Here is a 22,732-nt window from a genome sequence, read left to right as displayed (position 1 = left end):
CTCAATGGCATGCCAGACTCTGGCAGGCACTTACTATGGAACGCCTGGAAGAAGTATTTCGGGACAATTAAAACAATTGTGAATATACTTGAGGCCCTCTGGTATCTTTCCTGTCCGCTGTCCTCCCTCTTACTGCCTGCCCCACACGCAGGGAGCACTCCAACTCTTTCAAATATAACTACACTCTGAGGCTGGAGTTTGGCCTGCAATGGTCCACAGTTGGGGGGAGGCGAGAGCGTCTGCTAGGATTACCCTCACACTCCACATAATATTTAACCATATATTAATAACTCATGGTTCTTTTTCATTCTGTAAACCTTGCTTATTTCGTTTTTTTGCGCGGTTAAGGCGGTGATGTAGGTGTCAGAATCACATATTGTGATGTTGTTGCTCTGATTAAGTTGTTTACTTGATAGATAGAGCGTCATGCTGAAACTGTGTGATTTACTAGCACGCTAAGCATAATTCTGATGCCTATTTGTGAAGATTGATAACAATGCCACTGTTATAACTTTAAAACTCTATAAAGAAAGTTTGACTAAAAACAGTGCAGTAGGCGTGTATAAGCACATAAATACACGGGGAACTATTAAAAGTCACAGATGTTGAGTGGCTGCACCCAGACAGACATATATAACATATCAAAAAATATCTAAGACATTCAGAGATAGTGATATATAAAAACAAAAGGGCATTTAATACAAAATATGGATTCCTGGATTGTCATCGGGTTGTATTTTATAAGCTATGTTTCAACCATTAGTTCGTTCCAATGCCAGTGGTTTGGATACTCAGATGATAAGTCATTCAGTCAGTACATTCTTGTACTCCTTCATCAAACCTCTGTAAACATGAGCTTGCTTGAGCGCGGGTATTTTGCTGATTTTTCTTCGTGGCTGCCCTGTGTGAAATATATTGCTTAGTTAATTAAAACGCGTGTAATATTATATGATGAGGAAAGCCAATTCAAATCAACATCAAGAGAAAAGAGTAATTTATGGAGCTCGATCTCACGCAAACACGCTCCTCGTTGTGTTCATGGTTCTGCAGAACCAAATAAAACCGCTAGATGTCAGGAGCAATTCGTAAAATAATAATTTTAGTTAAGCAGCAAAAAATTGCATATTCTACAAATCGCGTTCCAATGTCAGAGATTATTGGATATAACAAACAGAAAGAAATTCAGTCGCCAGTAAAACAGCCCGATCTGTATGTCAATATTTTCCACCTCAAATGCCCTTTTCCACCTGTTCGTTAAATATATTTAGTTCAAACAAAAACCTATGAAAGAGAAAGCCTCCACCGCGGACTCTTCTCACAGCAATACCCTCGCCTGTATTTTGGCGAACTCAGTAAGATTACCCTATTTTGGTTGCATCTGTGTGTTCTTTGTTGTAATGGCGTACATAGAGGTGTTTGTGTATAGCTATGGTGGGGGTTGTGTGAGGCAGCGGTGCTCCGTGTGTGTATGCGAAAAAGGCAAAGGTCGCGTGGGAATCTTTTACTAAGGAAACCGTGTCCGTAAGTCGATTGGTAACCAAGGTAAATTAAACAACTTAAAACTGAATTCATGAAAACTCATTATTAGTCTCAATTTTATGCTGTTGCTCATGTATTCATTGTGTTTAAATAGGTGAAAGAACAAATGTGACAACTGAGCAGACGATACCATGTGTTGTGAAGGCAAATTATGTATAAAGTTTACAATACTGTACAATGGTCCTGGGTTTCTAACACGGATATTCAAGTAGACTCTGTAAATTCATTTCACATATAATATTTTTGTGGAACAGTCGCAAGAAACCAGCATGTTTTCGATCCAATATCAAGTCCATGGTCTAATCGGGGCCAGCCATCAAGACAATCATGGCGACTCGGGAGAGAGGGCAGTCCATGCGTCTGCGTTTTAAGCAACTTAGTGACGAGTTTGTGATGCTGCACGAAGAGCTGTATGTTTTACAGGCCCCAATCCTTCACTGATTGACTCTAAGGAGGGCATTCCTCTGTCGCACTAACTGGGACTAATGGATACGGTTTCCTTAGTAAGGGCCTTTGTCTTTTCCTGGTGACCATATGGGGTAGGGCCTCCTTCAAATGCACGTGTGTGCGATGCAGCGGTGGTGTGAAGAGAACACCGATATTCAGAGGCAAGACTTGAGTGAGTGGGAAGAAAGACCAACGAAACAGACGTTTGCAATTGATATGCATTAGGTTTTGGGAAGAGCGACCCGATGTACTTACACATCCAGTGCTCTGACTAGTAGTGCATGGACTAGACAGTGAGCACTAGGAGACAGCTAGTGACAGGGAAAACAGGCCTAGGCAGCAAGTGACAGCCGTAGTGAAGTGGGAAATAGACAGAGGCAGCCAGGGGAGTACTGGCAGTGACTTCTAGTGGTGGGAAGTTTGAAGGCAGACAGGCACTGACATGTATTAGCAGTGGGAGGGCAGGCAGTAACCACTAGTGACAGGGGCTGGTGAACAGATGGCCAGACGGACACAGAGAGCCAGTGGGTTAGGAGGGAGAAAGGGACCTGCATGAGACAGCTACGTTACCTGTATTAATAGATGATGGCGATATCAGAGACATCAGGAGCAAACAGTGGCAATCACAGAAGGATCACAATTAAATAGAACACCACTCACAGCCAGTGCCAGATGCTGATGGAGTAGGAGCGAGAGACACCAAGAAATAGCACTGAGAGCGCTGAAGGTGAAGGACAAGAAGAGGCAGCCACTGGTCAGACCTGAGACAGCCGGCTGAGCTCACCGAGGAAGCAGGATGAGTATTCCGAGAGAATAAGTGGTGGACAGAAGAGGAAAAGCTTGTAATCCTGCCCCAGAGGAGACGGGGGGAGATTATCAGTGGCAGAGGCCGAAGGGGTGATGTTGGCTGAAGAAAGGGCAGAGAACGTAGCCTTAAGAGAAAGAGGGATAGTCACTGTTTGTGGAGGTTGTGCTGCGATGCACAAACTCTGTTGGAAGATAGGTACTGAAAGACAAGCGGGAGCTACCCCGCCTGTCCCAGCATGGAACTGGAATCACAGGGGCTAGCTGAGCCACTGGACAGAGAGTGGGAGGCATGGGCGATTTAAACGGGAGCTTCAACAGCAGGAGCTGGGCATGTCATGACCAGATAGTTGCACCACACCTTACAACCTGACTTGTGTGGCCATAACTATGACTAGGGCGTTGAGAATGCAGGGATGGTGCCATTTTTGCACATCATGATTCAGCTGAAGTCTGAATGCCTGTTCTCATACAGCTGCTGATCCTGCAGCACAACAGCCAATAGTTCTGCACAGAAATTATTTTCTTATTCTCTTTGTTGAAGAGTGTCTTCTCATGGGATCAGGAATACATCTGCTAGCACCAATGGAAGCTGTAATGTTATCCCTATGAAGAAGAAGGTTGATTCCACCACAGTGACTGTCTGGGGCTGACGCCTAAGGGATGAATACTGCTGTGTAGCCTCACTGTATTGTGTAGAACTTGGAATGCTTAGAAAGCCTTTAGCATGAAGAACCGGATCCGAATCTAGTTCTTCAATCGAGTGACATGCCACCACTGTTGTGACATCATCTGGGGAAGCCCTCGCTTCCCCTTCATTCTGGAACCTCACCTCAGTTCCCCAAGACCTAAGTGCAGCTTTAGAAAGCCATTTGCTGCTCTAACTCACCTTTTCCCACCTCGCCTGGGTCTCCACATAACTAAGGGAAAAGGGAGAATACAGGTAGTGCTAAGCATACTCCAACTGCCTTCTCCACTGCCAGCGTGGCTCTCGGCAGACCCGCACTGAGAGCAGGTATGCAGCCACACTGACCAGCAGTTGTCTATGAGCCATTGGTCAATGCAGTGCTGGTGCTCCACTTTCAATGGATTTTGGCTGGGGCGGGGCAGGAATGCACGTAGGGTAGAGAGGGTGATTGGCAGGAGATCAGATATGTCTTTCAGTATGCATGGGGGGAGGGTTGTGGAGTTGGGTGGCAAAACCCCAGGTACTGATTTTTTAATTGAAGGAGGGTAGTGTATCCCGGTTAGGAGTTGGGTCAAGGAGTAGGACAGTGGCCGTAGGCCAGGCTTACTTTTTACCTTTTTCATTATGCATGTTGAATGTGGCGTCCCTTTAATCCTCTGCATGTATGTTAGAAATAGGGGCACATGATCTGGGAGAAGGGGGGCATATACAACCTAAACGTACCGATGGGTAAAACACGAATAACTGGAATATCATTCAACTTATTCTTTTGAGTTACATCATAGACACCTCATGCTTTGCTCTCTTTGCCTACTCTATGTGACTCACAGCCCCTCGAGGAGTAACATCCCCATTGTTCACATTTAACCATATAGAAATCTACATATAAGCCAGAGAGCCCCAGGACATGTGTTTGCAGTCACAGTCAGGGACACAGATGTACAATCACTGACCCATACGTACCCACAAATCAAGAAAGACAAATGGTCGCACTGTTCACCACTCACACAGACCCTTGTTCTCTGTCTCATACTCACTTGAGATAGTCATGCTTAAATCTGATAAATATTCCAGTTCATATATTGTTTTAAATGAGTTACTTCTTTGAGATTACCTTGAAATAGATCTCCGGGTCAGTTCATAGCAAATAATTTACATTTGTTGAGTGCAATGAAGTGTGGTTTCTGATACTCCAAATATATATCCATCCAGACACTGTGATAAGAACGTATTGAAGACGGGTGGGAGAAATCAAACATCGTGCCTTATTTCACTGGTTTGCCAGAAAAGATTTTTAATGAAGCCCAAATACATTCCTAGACCCACTGTGAGCCAGACCCAGGATACATGCTTGTGGAAGCACTTCAATGCCCCAGGAAAGTTTGTCAGCTGTGGAAAACGACTGGGAGAGAACTAAAAAAAAAACTCCACTGTTTTAAGGGAATGGAACACTCATTTTGAAAACAAACTCTGGGTGACTTATTCACTTTTTGTCTGGCATGTGGCGCACACTCAAAAGATTGGTAGGTCAGAAGAAGCACTATGTACACACATAGGTTTGAGTTTCTGGCATGTAGGGGTCCTGAGAATAAGAGAGGGGCAGGGGAGACTACCAAGGTGGAAATGAGAAGCACGACCACTATTATCATGTATGCCCTTGTCACTGCACTAAAGGGCTGTGTTTTAGTTACTTTGGTCAGAGAACCAGAGTAAACAACGTAGTAGGTATGTCCTGACAGTGACTGTGACTACTAAAGGACTGTAGCTTTCACGATATAGGGGTCCCTTGTTCATGTTGAATGCTCCAGACCTTTGTAGGCTACAAATATGGCAGAAACATATAGATAGATATTTGACCAAGTATGGACATGAATATATTCTTAAGGTCCACCACTTGTTGTTAACCTTATGCTAGGATGATAATGCAAAAATAAATAATTATTACTTTAGCTCCTTTTATACAAATGTAAACAATATTGACCCCTAATAACGTAGCAAATAACTACACCACATTCAACTACCTAAATATGCTATCGAAGCTTGTCTGGGAGCGAAATAAACACTGCTTCACCACTATAGGATTCTAAAAATCATAAGTGAATAAAAAATCAGTTCATCTACTTGGCATCAAAAACAATAAAAAGTGTATCAAAATCGATTTATGTATGTACACCTAAATGCACTTACAGTAGATTAATACTTTATTGCATAATTAATAAAAACCATTGCCATCAGCAACGAGCATAAAAGCATTATTATCTAAGAACACCAAAAACTTTTACTGGAATTTATAATTCTCATAGATTTAAAAGCACTAACACCATGATAGATTATGGGTCCCCCATTTGAAATTATGTTGTGTTTATCATCACGAGGGCAATAACAGAAACTGTTCTCTCCAACTCCATGCTGTCTTTAAAATTCTGCATCTAGCTGATCTTGTAAACAGAGCTGACAATATTAATTAGTGATAAATTAATAGCTCAATCAACTTTCACGGTTGTTTGGCACATGCTTTATAAGGTGTTTCACTTTTCAAATTAATTTTGCCACACATGCCATGTATTGAGGTGTCAACACTTTGAGACAAAATAGGATAGCTTGTCGGCATGAGCTGATGCCATTGGAGTTGAAAATGTTTTTGAGGTACAGTTTCCTCCAGGGTAACAGTGCAGGGCATTTGCATAGAAAGTGTAAGAAGTCTCCCTTTATGTATACACATAGCCTGCATCTCCGGTTGTTTGAGGATTTGAGCCATTCTGGAACTGCATCCGATGTGGAAAGTAGACCAAATCTGGCGTCCAGCATCTTTGTTTTTAGAGACGTTTTAAATATTTCTGCCAGGTATGGCTGTGCTGTCGGAGCTTTGTATGTTTTCATAGTCATCCATGAATGGGACTGTAGTTTGAACTTGTCTTTATCCTTGCTCCACAATAGACACTTGATTTGTTTATTTAATAGTTGCTTGAATAGTTCATGCAGTAAGGTTTTTTGCCACAGCTCTTCTACCTGTAGATGCTTAATTGCCAAGACAATGTTATCCAACCATTAATTTGAGACCTCTGTCAAGTTCAGGCCTGTTTCCTCCGAGATCAGTGCTTTTAGTGTGTTCATCGTGCCTGGCTTAGTAGAGAGGCATATTTGAGGAGAGCCCCGACCTGTACCATGGCTTGGTCTTGTAGCCTGAATTCCAATCTGATTTGTGACGGTGAAGAACTGTATGGCAGACGGAAAAGAAAACAAAAAACTTTACTCTGGGCAATGTTCATGAAATCGGTAAACTTGCCACAATAAGTTTCCAGACCATATGCCAGGGAGGGCAAAAACTTTGTCTTAATCACCAGGAGGAGCTGGCTCCAGGTTGGGCTTAGCACATTCGGCGACAGGTTTAGAGTGATATTTGTTGTCTTTGCCCCAGCTCTGTAGGACTGTTGAGAACATTGTCACTTTTCCTAAAGCTGTCTAGTCTACATGTTGACACTTTAATATGACAACATCTCTGTGACATTAAGGTGTTTGAGTTGGATCTTTCGCAAGCCCCAAGTAGTTATAGAACTACTTGGAACAGGACAGAGGGGCTGGGTAAGCATGGAAACCTTCTGCAGTGGGAGAGGGAAGGGCCACTTGGAAAGATACAAGGGTGGAGGTTTTTTAGGGGAAATGGCACTCACAAATACCCAATCCTCTAAGCCTCTCTTGATCCTAATCTCCAAAAGGCGGTGTACTTAGAGGGGGGGGGGGAACAAACCTGCAACCCCCAAATTTTAACAATCAAAGACTGTCATAAACAAGAAATCTACATTTAAGGCACACACTTATAAGCAATTCCAAGACATTATTCACTTATATTGGGGATAGTCCATAAATAAAGTAATGTTCATTCATCAGATGGCACTCAAGCTTCAAATCTAGACTCCAATTGCTTTGATTCGATTTGGACTGTCACAAATTGAAACTCCAGTCCTGCAGTGCAGTTCAGCCAGTTTTAATCGGTTTCAAATCAGCCTCAGATCAGCTGTGTTTCGTCCTGGGAAATACTCCACCGACTACGTCAGGGCTGAAATCATCATTAGTTTAAGTTTAGTTTAATTAATTTTTAGAGCGCATGGCTACCCCAAGGCTTCCCAGCGCTAACAATAGATCGCCAAACTCAGGGATGCCTATGCTGTGAATAGAAATGTCTTCAGTTTCTTCTGAAAAGAAGATTCCAGCTGCTCTTGTCGGAGTTCCAAAGGGAGTGAATTCCAAAGGTATGCAGCTTTGAGAGAAAAAGAACTACCTCCCCATAATGCTTTCCTGAACCGGGGAGTGTTGATCAACGAGGGCGGTGGAAGATCTAAGTGCCCTCTGAGGGGTATAAGGAGTTATACATTGCCTGAGAAACAGCGGACCCTTATTATGGAGGGCTTTATATGTCATGCAAATAGCCTTAAAATGTATCCGTTGTTCTAAGGTAAGCCAGTGAAGTGAGGCCAGTGCTGGTTTGGCAGAGAGGTGTCTGGGCGTGTTCATAGGCAAACGTGCGGTGGCATTTTGCACGACCTGCAATCTATTTTTTACATAGCTAGGAGAGCCAAGGAAAAGGAGTTGCCATAGTCTAAACGAGATAATATAAGGGCCTGAATGATGAGTCTTCCTCCCGAGAAAGGTAGAACTTTGAAAAAATTTCTGATTTTCTTAGTAAGCCGAAACAAGTTGCAGCCAACTTTTCAGATAAGGCAGTCCATCGTTAGATGGGAGTCTAGCCAGAAGACAAAACTTTTTATGTTTTCTGTAAGCAGAGAAGGTCTTTAAGCTCTTCCAATGCTAAGGCAGGAGACTTAATGAGAGAATGGTTCCCTACTATCAATACTTCTGATTTATCATCATTCAGTTTTAGTTTGGAATTAGCCCCCCTATCTAGCTACATCTGTGAGACAGGAGGATAGATTGGTTTGTACAGCATTACTAGTTCTGGATAGAGAAACTACTAACTGAGTATCGTCGGCATATGATACCAGGGAGAGACCGTAAGGTTCAGCAATTTTAGCTAAGGGGGACATATAGATATTAAAAAGAGTGGGGCTCAGCAAGGAGCCTTGAGGGACCCCGCAAGTGAGAGGAAATGTGTTGAAGAAGAAGGAACGATCAAGTACTTGGAAAGTTCTATCGCTAAGAAAGGAGGAAAACCTCTTAAATGTGGTGCCTTCAATTACTATTGATAAAAGTCTTTGAATTAGTATACTGTGGTCTACAGTGTCAAATGCGTCACTGAGGTCCAATAGAATAATGCCTGCATATCCACCTAAATCCAGTCGTTTGCGAGTTTCTTCCATAACGGCTAACAGGGCCGATTCTGTGCTATGTTTTAGTCTGAAACCTATTTGTGAAAGTTGGAGGAGTTTATGACATTCAAGAAAGCACGTTAGTTAATTGTTAACATGTTTTTCAAATACCTTTAATGCAATGGGAAGGAGAGCAATAGGTCTGTAGTTACTAAAAAGGGTTGCATCAAGTTTAGTTTTTTTTTAACAGAGGCTTAACAACTGCAAATTTCCAGTGCTAGGATACAAGGCCAGATGTTAAGGAATGGTTCAATATATCTGTTAATATGGGTGAGATTATGTTTGAGCCCAAATCTAAAACATGAGGGGGGGGCGGAATCAAAAGGGGATCCAGATCTTATTGTATGCATGTATTTATGCATTGTAATTATGCATTATTAAAAGAACCTCCTCGTGAATATGATCAAACTAATTTATCACCCCGTCACCTATCATCAAGAGCGTGAAAACCAAACACACTTCAGTTCTCCAAAAGTTTTATTATCTAAAACATGTAAATGCATGCATCCATGTGCACCATTTTAATCTGGAATCAATTAATACATATAAAAACTCATTGTGACCACCATCGTGACTAGTGAGTAACATTGTGCGCTATCACATAATACCAACTGATAAAAGACTGGGATACAATATCAGACAAATCCTGTTAACTGATCCAAGTTTACCTAGAGATATCGTGCACACTCATGCAAAATGTATGGAGCTCATAAGCCACACTAAGGGCAATAAGTATAGGCTTCAATTTAAGACAAATGTCCCCACCAAACCAATGGGCAATACCTGGTAATCAATGAAAACCCAATAGAGTATATGTATCCAATCTCTTCAAATTCTAGGTTCTTCAACTCTTCAAAAGTCTAAAGTCACTATTACAAAAGAAAAAGAAAAAAAGAAAAAAGAAAAAAGAAAAAAGAAAAAAAGTACACCCTTACTCCTTCATGCACAAAATGGAACTGGGACCCCAATACAATCTACAACACATTAGCCCTGAATATTTGGTATCAAGCAGGTAGACCATCACAAGATAACATGCCTACCTCAGTATTGACAGTCCCCAAGGGAAGTAAATCTCCATGTGCTGCGAGTACGCTGCCATACTATCTCTTCAAAGGATAGTCCCTCTTCCACTACTTCCTTGAATACTTGAAATAAACACAAATAACAGACTAGTGCCCCATTTCCTACTACATTATAGACACAAACAAAGGACTTCCCTAACCCCTGATCACTGGATTAGGGCAGGCTCCATCTTTGTGCAGCAATACTTCACCTGTTACCCAGTGTTGTTATCACACTGATAGCTCATATATCACACAAAGAACATAACTCATACGTCCAGAAATCCCCCAGGTAACCATCCCTTTCCTGTGGAATGATTGCTGTTCCAAAAAACATAATGATAAACATACTAAAGTGCTGCCATCAAACTATTGTATAAACAACCCCCTGGTAAACATAAACAAAGAACTCACCATTGAAGTTATAATTGTAAGCTCCATAGTTATTTCAGCCTTGTGTGTGTACCTCTAATCATGAATTACATTCATGAACATAGTTCCAGAACACATTTGTTACTAATATATACATCCAAACTATCTACTTACATTGATCTGGTAATCAATGATTCTAACTTCCCTCAAAATCGTTCCAATTTGGAATCCAAATTCCATCCATTCCCACCCATTGTGAAATATTGTTAATTGCCCAAAAAGTACTCCAATTCTTGATCTGTATTTAACCCATCCTCAACTGCTCTCAGACGCATGATCACAATGACTCCCTCCTCCTCAAATTCAGTTCCCTGTTCCCACGCCGGGGGTCTATTGGTACATGCTCAGTTCCCAAAAATCGGAAGACCTTACTTCCACCTTTTTCCTCACATATTCTCATATGCTGTACCATTGGGTACCTTTCATCGTCATGCTTACATGCTTTCAGATGTTCACAAATCCTGACACTCAGAGGGAAAATCATACTACCAACATATATATAGTCACATTTGCATAGTAAAGAATAAACTACAAAGGTTGTATTACAATTGATGTTGGATAAAATTTTGCATACACCACCAGCATTCCAAAACTCTTTCTTGCCATGGCATGCCCCCTGCAAACTCCGCATTGACCACACTGAAAAAAACCCTCTCTTATGTTCGGACAACCAATCATCCAATGATAAATTGGGTTGCTGGGGCTAAGAAGGCTCCTTAGGGATCTACCCTTCTGATACGTAGATAATGCAGAGGTGATTCCCCACAAAAATTTAATCAACTCATAAGTACATTACTTCAAAAAATTGTTTAATTGTGAAGGAGAGTTCCAGAAATATTTAGTCCATTTGAGGTAAAGATGAACTTGAAGTTGAGGTAATTTTCATTGATCAACAAGTTGGATGCAAAATCAGATAGGAGTGTACGTTGATGCAACAGCCAACACTTGTTTCGCCCCTTTGGCGCGTAAGCGGGGGCTTTCTCAAGGCTGTAGAGAATATATATAGGCGATGTAAGTCATAAGTCAGAAATATGGTGTCAGGTGTGAAGGCATGCTGCTGATGCAGATTGTGCGTTACATTATGTGCTTCTTCTAAACAAACCAGTGAACTAAAACAAACCCATACCACTTTCCCAAGTGTGGGACAAAGGTTTAAAACTGATAAGAACAAGTACTTATAGTGTTGTAAAGAAAACAAAGTTATAATACTTGTGCTAAGTTAATTGATAAGCGGAGCAGAAGAAAAAACCAAGAAGAAAGTGTACTGGCACTCACATGCTATTAATGGTGATTGAGAAAAAACATGCATTAGAAAAATTATATGGGACATTGTATAGTATATATTACTAAGGGAAGTTTTTGGTAAGGAAGAAAAAACATACCTAATTCAGAGCATATTACAAAAACTTCAGACATTGAATTGTCACAGTTGTAGATAGAACCCTAGACATAAAATTATATACAATATGTTTTTGTTGTTTGAAAACAACCAAAGAAAAGAAAAAATGTATATCAGATAATACAGATAAAAGCAACCAGTGAGCCAAAGAATCAAGTTTGCCACCTTTAACAATATGACTAGGCTGTAGAACAACAATATAGATGAACATCAAGCGAAGTTGAAAGATATTGTGGTGTATCTAAGAAAGAATTTTTACACAGAATAGCAAGTGCATAATGAGCTCCAAACTATCTCAAAAACTTAAACGGTGCTCATTATCTAGCCAACGTACTGAAACATACTAAATCAGATGCTGAGAACTTGTCTCCCCGAAAGGGGAAAACAGAAGCTACAAACGAGCAAAAATGATTTTTACCTTATTCGGTGTTAAGGAAAAGAGAAAAATGCCGGTAACTCGCCGGCGCGTCCCGCGGTAAATCGCTGCATCTCCATCAAGCGGCAGCGTGTTTTAAACGTTACACGTTCCTTCTCTGCCTCGCGTTCAACGAAACAGAGGAGGGACACTCCATATTTTGGGAAACCGAAATGTGGCGGCCATCTTAAAACGGATAAACAAAGTCTAGTAATGATGATTCAACTCAACAGAAACGAGCAAACTACAAGCCAAAACAGGTCAATGATATCCAAGTACCACACAAGTACAGTAAGAAAGAAAGAATATTAGAAAAAGATATTAATACACATAAGAAGATTGAGGAGGTGATAATAACCTGAGAAAAAATATTAATAAATAAAATAAAGTTAGATATAAATCAGAGAAAGACCAAAAGGATATTCTCCACAAGGAAAGAAAAAGGCATTATTTGAAAAAGATCTATGATGACAGCAACCAGTACAAGGCTCAGTGTAGGGACAAAGTTAGAAATGGTTATTAGTCTATTAAAGTAGAAATGGAGAACACATAATAAGTAGATAAAACAATAAAGATATAATTGTCCTATAAGTTTAAACTAAAGTCGTATAAAATAGAGCATAGAGTAATGTGTTAGGAAGGAAAGTAGTGAAGAGAGTAAGTATGTAACAGAGAGTAGGAAAGAAAAAGGGCATGTTGAAAAAATATAGTGTGGACCAAAGGTTTAAAAAAGGAGAGAAGACAAAAACTGTAGTGGCTTGAATAGAATTAGAGCTGTTATACATCAAAGAAACGGCTTTAGTCAAGCAGCATTTATAGTAACCAGTAGTGCCATTCATGGTCCTGATTCAGACCATTATTCACCGTATCATACTGGATAATCATCTTGCTTTCTTGTTGACGTAGGCGTAGATGTAGATTACCACCTCGTGGAGACGGGGAGATGCGGTGTATTCCGATGAATTTAAAGGAACGTGCATTAAGGTGAAAAGTTTTGTAGTGCTCTACGAGAGGTGCTTTAGTCTCAAGTTTCAAGATATTTCGAAAATGTTCTTGGATTCGTTGTTTTAAGGGACGAATCGTACTACCAATATAAGCTTTTTGGCATGGGCAGAGTATCAAATACACCACGTTCCTGCTTTCACAGTTGATGAAGTCCTGAATTGTGTGTTCTTGGTCATTGATGTGCAGAGTAGAAGTTCGGTTGAGACCCAATTTGCATATTGAACATTTAGTGCAGATGAAAAATCCTTTAGGTTTGGGAAAGTAAGGTTCAGGGACTGGTTGTTGAAAAAACGAAGGACAAAGTTTATCACGGAGGTTAGGGGCCCGTCGGAACCCTATTTGTGGGTACTGAAAAATAAATGGTTGGATAGATGGATTGTTGCTAAAGAGGTGCCAATGTTTACGAAGTTGTTTCCGTATATGGTAGTGACCATTATGAAATTGGGTTATAAATCGAATAGAAGAGTCTATTTTGCAGCGCTGTGGTGAATTGATCATCTTATGTCGATCCATTTTGCTCAAATTGTTATGCGAAGAGGTTAGCAAGCGTTGTTTATAGCCCCTGACCAAAAGTCTCTGAGTAATTTGAGAAGAAAAAAAGTCATAATCTCTAGATTTTGAGCAGTTAACTTTGGCTCTTCTATATTCACCTTGTGGAATGTTTTTGATTATGCTTGGGGGGTGACAACTAGAGGCGTGTAAGATAGAATTGGCCGCTGTAGATTTTCGATAGAATTTCGTCTGTAATTTGTTGTTATCCACATAGATTAGTAAGTCAAGATATTCAACTTGTGTATCCGAAATATTGTAAGTGATGTCAATGTCCCATTTGTTTGGTACTAGGGACTGGAGAAATTGAGTTAAAAGTGTATTATTTCCTTGCCAGATCAACAAAATATCATCAATATAGCGACCCCAGAAGATGATATTATGAGAAAAATCTTCATTATGATTGTTCCACAACCATTCCCGTTCCACTGCCCCCATTAGGATGCAGGCGTAGGGAGGCGCGAATTTGGCCCCCATCGCCGTACCTTGGAGCTGTAAGTAGAACTGTCCATCAAAGAGAAAGTAGTTGTTCTCCAGACAAAATTGAAGCATGTTCAATATCATACTGTTATGGGTAGAAAAAGACACAGGTTTTGTCGAAAGTGCTATTCTGACTGCCTCTAGACCGTCCTGGTGTTTAATTGAGGTATAAAGGCTAACTATATCGATGGTCACTAAGAGGTAGTCAGGTTGCCAATCAATTTCTTGAAGTTTACATATGATGTCTTTTGTATCCCTCACAAATGAAGGTAAATTAATCATGAATGGTTGGAATACTTGATCAATTAAAGTCCCTAATTTAGAACAGATAGAATTGATGCCCGATATTATAGGCCTACCTTTAGGAGGAAAATCTTTTTTGTGTATTTTGGGTAGTAGATACATTGTTGGCACTGTTGGGTGAGAAAGAAATAGGGCAGATCTTTCTTGATGTGAGATAACTTGCCGTGAAAGCCAATGGTCAAGTAGTTCTGAGAGTTGCTGTTGAATATGAGCCGTAGGATTTGAGTCTAGACGTTTATAACACTTGGGGTTGTGTAGTTGGCGGTAAGCCTCCTGAAGGTAATCCGAGGTATTTAGAATGACGATATTACCTCCCTTATCTGCCTCCTTTATAATGATATTGGGATTCATTCTTAAATTGGACAGAGCTGTTCTTTGTTGATGAGTGATATTTGAGGGGAAAAATTTGCGCTTGTCGCAGTAGCGTTTATATTCTTTATCAAGGTCTTTTAGAACTGCATGTGCAAAGTAATCAATGGAATTCCCTGCTGGAAGGGTAGGAGTGAAAGTGGATTTTGGTCTCATACCCGAGGGATGATATTGGTTAATGTTTAGCTCTAATTGTTCAGCTAATGTACTGAGAGGGAGATCTGGTTCAGTAAAATTGGCTAAATTACAAAGAAGACCAATATCTTCAAGGTCCCGAACAGTAGTATCATGAGAGGGAGGTGAGGGCAGTGGCTGGGAGGGAGAGGAAGTAAAAGTGGAGAAAAATGACTTTAATTTGAGTTGACGTATGAATTTAAAAAAGTCAATTTTGGTGTGAGTTAGATTCCAAGTATTTGTGGGGCAGTAGGAAAGACCTTTATTAAGAATGTAGAGTTCGGATGAGGAAAGGGAATAATCTGAAAGATTAACTACTAGTTGGTCGTTGTGTTGAGGGGCCGAAGGTTCTTGCTGCGGGCCCGTGTTTGTATACCTGAGGTGCCCGGAGTGGCCGCTGAGATATCTGGTAATTTTGTCCGAGTTTCTTGCAGAGACCCTAGGCGAAATCGTCTTGCCTCCTCTAAAAAATTTACCCCAGGTCTAATAGAGGATTCCCTATCTGAGTCCTCAGATGTTTCAACTTCAGAGGAAGGGATAGTATCTGGGCAGCTTAGTGTGTCCATAGGGGGATTAGGGTCCTGAACGTTATCATACTTCTTACTAAAAGTATATACTCTCCCCTGTTGATAATCACGTAGGTCTCGTCTAAATTTACGGTTTTTCCTCTGAATAATGTCAGCCTCATAATTATCAATGATGTTATTGAGGATTGCATAGTTTTTAGTTGAGATGTCACCCCAATTAGCCTCCTCTATTCGTTGAGTGAGCTGGTCTACTTCTTGTTTGTGGTGTTCATATTGTTCCTGAGAGATGTCAATAAGTTGGTGAATCATATTCATTGAAGCTATTTTTAAATTTGCTTCCCATTTTTGAAGACTCTCCTGGGAGGTGGTATCTGTAGGTGGAAAAATCAGAATACGTAACCCTCGAGGGATACGGTCGTGTTCCAAATATTTTTTAAGAGAAGCCACCTCCCACCATTTGGCTGTTTCTTTTTTAAGTGACTTTTCCAAAGCTAAGAAAGTGCTTCTTGCAGATGTCAAGTTGGTGTTACCCAAGTTGGGAGTGCCAGTATCCGATGTATTGAAGACTTGATCCAATTTGGCATTTCGTTGTTCCCTTCTGTTAAGAGTAGAGGACATATTGATACAGGGCTTAAGCAGGAAGTCTATATGTATGCAACTAGTTGCTACAGTAAAAAAGAGGGGAGTCCAGCCAATCGACTTCCTTAGAATGCCTATTCGTAGGTTAAGCAAGGTGTGGGAGAATCAAACGGGGGGCCTGGACCCTAAGCCTCCCAATATTAATAGTCAAGATAATGCAGAGGTGATTCCCCACAAAAATGTAATCAACTCATAAGTACATTACTTCAAAAAATTGTTTAATTGTGAAGGAGAGTTCCAGAAATATTTAGTCCATTTGAGGTAAAGATGAACTTGAAGTTGAGGTAATTTTCATTGATCAACAAGTTGGATGCAAAATCAGATAGGAGTGTACGTTGATGCAACAGCCAACACGTGTTTCACCCCTTTGGCGCGTAAGCGGGGGCTTTCTCAAGGCTGTAGAGAATATATATAGGCGATGTAAGTCATAAGTCAGAAATATGGTGTCAGGTGTGAAGGCATGCTGCTGATGCAGATTGTGCGTTACATTATGTGCTTCTTCTAAAGAAACCAGTGAACTAAAACAAACCCATACCACTTTCCCAAGTGTGGGACAAAGGTTTAAAACTGATAAGAACAAGTACTTATAGTGTTGTAAAGAAAACAAAGTTATAATACTTGTGCTAAGTTAATTGATAAGCGGAGCAGAAGAAAAAACCAAGAAGAAAGTGTACTGGCACTCACATGCTATTAATGGTGATTGAGAAAAAACATGCATTAGAAAAATTATATGGGACATTGTATAGTATATATTAGTAAGGGAAGTTTTTGGTAAGGAAGAAAAAACATACCTAATTCAGAGCATATTACAAAAACTTCAGACATTGAATTGTCACAGTTGTAGATAGAAACCCTAGACATAAAATTGTATACAATATGTTTTTGTTGTTTGAAAACAACCAAAGAAAAGAAAAAATGTATATCAGATAATACAGATAAAAGCAACCAGTGAGCCAAAGAATCAAGTTTGCCACCTTTAACAATATGACTAGGCTGTATACCAACACCAACAGGCTGGGACTTTAATTGATCAAGTACTACAACCATTCATAATTAATTTACCTTCATTTGTGAGGGATACAAAAGACATCATATGTAAACTTCAAGAAATTGATTGGCAACCTGACTACCTCTTAGTGACCATCGATATAGTTAGCCTTTATACCTCAATTAAACACCAGGACGGTCTAGAGGCAGTCAGAATAGCACTTTCGACAAAACCTGTGTTTTTTTCTACCCATAACAGTATGATATTGAACATGCTTCAATTTTGTCTGGAGAACAACTACTTTCTCTTTGATGGACAGTTCTACTTACAGCTCCAAGGTACGGCGATGGCGGCCAAATTCGCGCCTCCCTACGCCTGCATCCTAATGGGGGCAGTGGAACAGGAATGGTTGTGGAACAATCATAATGAAGATTTTTCTCATAATATCATCTTCTGGGGTCGCTATATTGATGATATTTTGTTGATCTGGCAAGGAAATAATACACTTTTAACTCAATTTCTCCAGTCCCTAGTACCAAACAAATGGGACATTGACATCACTTACAATATTTCGGATACACAAGTTGAATATCTTGACTTACTAATCTATGTGGATAACAACAAATTACAGACGAAATTCTATCGAAAATCTACAGCGGACAATTCTATCTTACACGCCTCTAGTTGTCACCCCCCAAGCATAATCAAAAACATTCCACAAGGTGAATATAGAAGAGCCAAAGTTAACTGCTCAAAATCTAGCGATTATGACTTTTTTTCTTCTCAAATTACTCAGAGACTTTTGGTCAGGGGCTATAAACAACGCTTGCTAACCTCTTCGCATAACAATTTGAGCAAAATGGATCGACATAAGATGATCAATTCACCACAGCGCTGCAAAATAGACTCTTCTATTCGATTTATAACCCAATTTCATAATGGTCACTACCATATACGGAAACAACTTCGTAAACATTGGCACCTCATTAGCAACAATCCATCTATCCAACCATTTATTTTTCAGTACCCACAAATAGGGTTCCGACGGGCCCCTAACCTCCGTGATAAACTTTGTCCTTCGTTTTTTCAACAACCAGTCCCTGAACCTTACTTTCCCAAACCTAAAGGATTTTTCATCTGCACTAAATGTTCAATATGCAAATTGGGTCTCAACCGAACTTCTACTCTGCACATCAATGACCAAGAACACACATTTCAGGACTTCATCAACTGTGAAAGCAGGAACGTGGTGTATTTGATACTCTGCCCATGCCAAAAAGCTTATATTGGTAGTACGATTCGTCCCTTAAAACAACGAATCCAAGAACATTTTCGAAATATCTTGAAACTTGAGACTAAAGCACCTCTCGTAGAGCACTACAAAACTTTTCACCTTAATGCACGTTCCTTTAAATTCATCGGAATACACCGCATCTCCCCGTCTCCATGAGGTGGTAATCTACATCTACGCCTACGTCAACAAGAAAGCAAGATGATTATCCAGTATGATACGGTGAATAATGGTCTGAATCAGGACCATGAATGGCACTACTGGTTACTATAAATGCTGCTTGACTAAAGCCGTTTCTTTGATGTATAACAGCTCTAATTCTATTCAAGCCACTACAGTTTTTGTCTTCTCTCCTTTTTTAAACCTTTGGTCCACACTATATTTTTTCAACATGCCCTTTTTCTTTCCTACTCTCTGTTACATACTTACTCTCTTCACTACTTTCCTTCCTAACACATTACTCTATGCTCTATTTTATATGACTTTAGTTTAAACTTATAGGACAATTATATCTTTATTGTTTTATCTACTTATTATGTGTTCTCCATTTCTACTTTAATAGACTAATAACCATTTCTAACTTTGTCCCTACACTGAGCCTTGTACTGGTTGCTGTCATCATAGATCTTTTTCAAATAATGCCTTTTTCTTTCCTTGTGGAGAATATCCTTTTGGTCTTTCTCTGATTTATATCTAACTTTATTTTATTTATTAATATTTTTTCTCAGGTTATTATCACCTCCTCATCTTCTTATGTGTATTAATATCTTTTTCTAATATTCTTTCTTTCTTACTGTACTTGTGTGGTACTTGGATATCATTGACCTGTTTTGGCTTGTAGTTTGCTCGTTTCTGTTGAGTTGAATCATCATTACTAGACTTTGTTTATCCGTTTTAAGATGGCCGCCACATTTCGGTTTCCCAAAATATGGAGTGTCCCTCCTCTGTTTCCTTGAACGCGAGGCAGAGAAGGAACGTGTAACGTTTAAAACACGCTGCCGCTTGATGGAGATGCAGCGATTTACCGCGGGACGCGCCGGCGAGTTACCGGCATTTTTCTCTTTTCCTTAACACCGAATAAGGTAAAAATCATTTTTGCTCGTTTGTAGCTTCTGTTTTCTCCTTTCGGGGAGACAAGTTCTCAGCATCTGATTTAGTAAGTTTCAGTACGTTGGCTAGATAATGAGCACCGTTTAAGTTTTTGAGATAGTTTGGAGCTCATTATGCACTTGCTATTCTGTGTAAAAATTATTTCTTAGATACACCACGATATCTTTCAACTTCGCTTGATGTTCATCTATATTGTTGGTCTACAGCCTAGTCATATTGTTAAAGGTGGCAAACTTGATTCTTTGGCTCACTGGTTGCTTTTATCTGTATTATCTGATATACATTTTTTCTTTTCTTTGGTTGTTTTCAAACAACAAAAACATATTGTATATAATTTTATGTCTAGGGTTCTATCTACAACTGTGACAATTCAATGTCTGAAGTTTTTGTAATATGCTCTGAATTAGGTATGTTTTTTCTTCCTTACCAAAAACTTCCCTTACTAATATATACTATACAATGTCTCATATAATTTTTCTAATGCATGTTTTTTCTCAATCACCATTAATAGCATGTGAGTGCCAGTACACTTTCTTCTTGGTTTTTTCTTCTGCTCCGCTTATCAATTAACTTAGCACAAGTATTATAACTTTGTTTTCTTTACAACACTATAAGTACTTGTTCTTATCAGTTTTAAACCTTTGTCCCACACTTGGGAAAGTGGTATGGGTTTGTTTTAGTTCACTGGTTTCTTTAGAAGAAGCACATAATGTAACGCACAATCTGCATCAGCAGCATGCCTTCACACCTGACACCATATTTCTGACTTATGACTTACATCGCCTATATATATTCTCTACAGCCTTGAGAAAGCCCCCGCTTACGCGCCAAAGGGGCGAAACACGTGTTGGCTGTTTCATCAACGTACACTCCTATCTGATTTTGCATCCAACTTGTTGATCAATGAAAATTACCTCAACTTCAAGTTCATCTTTACCTCAAATGGACTAAATATTTCTGGAACTCTCCTTCACAATTAAACAATTTTTTGAAGTAATGTACTTATGAGTTGATTAAATTTTTGTGGGGAATCACCTCTGCATTATCTTGACTATTAATATTGGGAGGCTTAGGGTCCAGGCCCCCCGGTTTGATTCTCCCACACCTTGCTTAACCTACGAATAGGCATTCTAAGGAAGTCGATTGGCTGGACTCCCCTCTTTTTTACCTTCTGATACGTAGTTTTAGGTCTATTTGAAATGAACCCTTTAAGGGTTACATCCGGAGACAAGATTCTCCAGTGACTACTCATCACCCTCCTCAGAGTAGCAGAGGCCCCTATATAATCAGTCACCATCCTCACTTTATTTTTCTTGTCATTAGTCATCTTAGTGGGAAGGGGCTTCAATGTGTCTTGTATAGACATCTTAGTTGCTCTCCATTGTGCTTTTCCAATATCCTAAGCTTGATACCCTCTTAATTTGAAACGCTGACCCATGTTCCCAATACATTGTTTGAATTCATGTTCTTTATCGCAATTTCTTCTGGCCCTAACCATTTCCCCAAATGGTATAACCCGAATCTGATGTTTAGGATTTGCACTTGAAGCATGTCAAATAGAATTAGATGAGGTTGGTTTACGTAAAAATCTACTCTGTATCTTGTCATCCTCAATGTACAGCTCAACATCCAGAAACTCAATCTTCTTCTGACTGCTTTGATAGGTGAATCTAACATTTGCATCATTCAAATTCAAATATTTACAAAAACATCCTAACTGTTGCATGTTACCAGTCCAAATCATCAGAAAGTCATCAGTATAACAACCCCAGTACAGACCATATGTTTGCCAATGTATAGATCTTGGTCCCCAGATCCACTTCTCTTCTAACCAAACCATAAAGAGGTTAGCATAGGAAGGAGAAAGCCCATCGCCACTCCTTGTCTCTGTCTGAACTAGTCCTTATTAAACAGAAAAAAAATATTATCCAAAATGAAATTTGTAATTTCCAGCAACTTTCCAGTATGTTCCCAAAGACTTGCAGATCTCCTGTTCAAGATATGACATAGTGCTTGTAATCTCACCTCATGGCCAATACTAGTGTATAGTGAAACTACACCAAGTGTCACCAACAGCATACACTCCTCCCAGTGGACATCACCAAGCAAACCCAATATGTGCCTTGTGTCTTTGATAAAAGAAAGAAGATAACTAACCAAAGGCTGTAAAAACACATCCACATATTTGGATAGCCTTTCCGTCAGTCCTGAATTGCCACTTGCTTTCATGCATTTAGGGTAGCACAGAACAGAGAAGTTTATTTTAAACTTTCATTGAAGATGTTTCTGCCGGGCCCATGAAGCAATCTCATGCAGGCAGGATCAGTCTCAGACATCTTCCCCAAGATATCAATAGACATAATTTGGCACAAACCCTTACATTCACGCAAACACTGTGACATGAAGGGCTTGTGAAAGTTTGTCAAGGATGCCTGAGTCCTTCAGAGTCCAGCACGTAATGTTAAAGTTCAGCTCTCGGTAACTGCAGATCTGCTCCAAGAAATTTCATGCAGCCTCTTCTGTGGCAAAGGTTGTGGGAGAAAAGTATTTGTCAAACAGGATCTTTGATGAATCCCTTCCTTGAGCTCTTATGATTGATACAGTCATAGAGGTCGAGCCAGGATGGGTCTCAGGATTCTAGTGAACTTTAAAGCTCCGAATGCTGCAAAGGGTGCTACCATCACCATCTGTGCACAGGTGTTGTCTTTATCTCACACTCGCTGACAATCGATCTCACTCAGTACCTGTCCCTGACACTCTCTCACTCTCTCTCTCTACCTCTCTTCCACACACACAAAAATAGACCCACATGGTCACACATACATATGCTCTTTGTCACAAGAACACACACATTTAATGGTATTTCATTTTACATACCTCACTCGCCAGTGAAGGTCCCGTTCCTACTCCCGGTGCTCTATTTTTAATTACTCTAATAGTAAATAACAGATTAATCACTATTAATGTACATAAAACAATGAGCAGGAAAAAGGAGGGAAGAGCCTGTCATCTGTAAGGATCAGCCTTCTATTCTTGATGCTGCCACTGCCACCTATGAGTCCAGGAGTTGCAAGAGACAAACCAGGGTGTCCAGGGGTGACCTCTAAATAACTTTCATGATCTCTGGTCCGACGACTCACGGTGCCCCTTTTATTCCTGCCTTCACTACTTAGAACTGAGAAGAGCAC

At 40.0% G+C, this 22,732-nt stretch overlaps 1 protein-coding gene across 5 annotated transcripts in view; it reads right to left on the bottom strand.

The window, feature by feature from the left end:
• TRPC4 (transient receptor potential cation channel subfamily C member 4) overlaps positions 1-22,732 on the bottom strand; it is a 1,361,777-nt gene that overhangs the window by 55,139 nt on the left and 1,283,906 nt on the right. The window lies entirely within an intron of this gene.

This window comes from Pleurodeles waltl, chromosome 8 (assembly GCF_031143425.1).
Source record: "Pleurodeles waltl isolate 20211129_DDA chromosome 8, aPleWal1.hap1.20221129, whole genome shotgun sequence".
Taxonomy (NCBI): domain Eukaryota; kingdom Metazoa; phylum Chordata; class Amphibia; order Caudata; family Salamandridae; genus Pleurodeles; species Pleurodeles waltl.
Note: the sequence above shows the minus strand (reverse complement) of the source record. Positions and strands in the feature narration are given on the sequence as shown.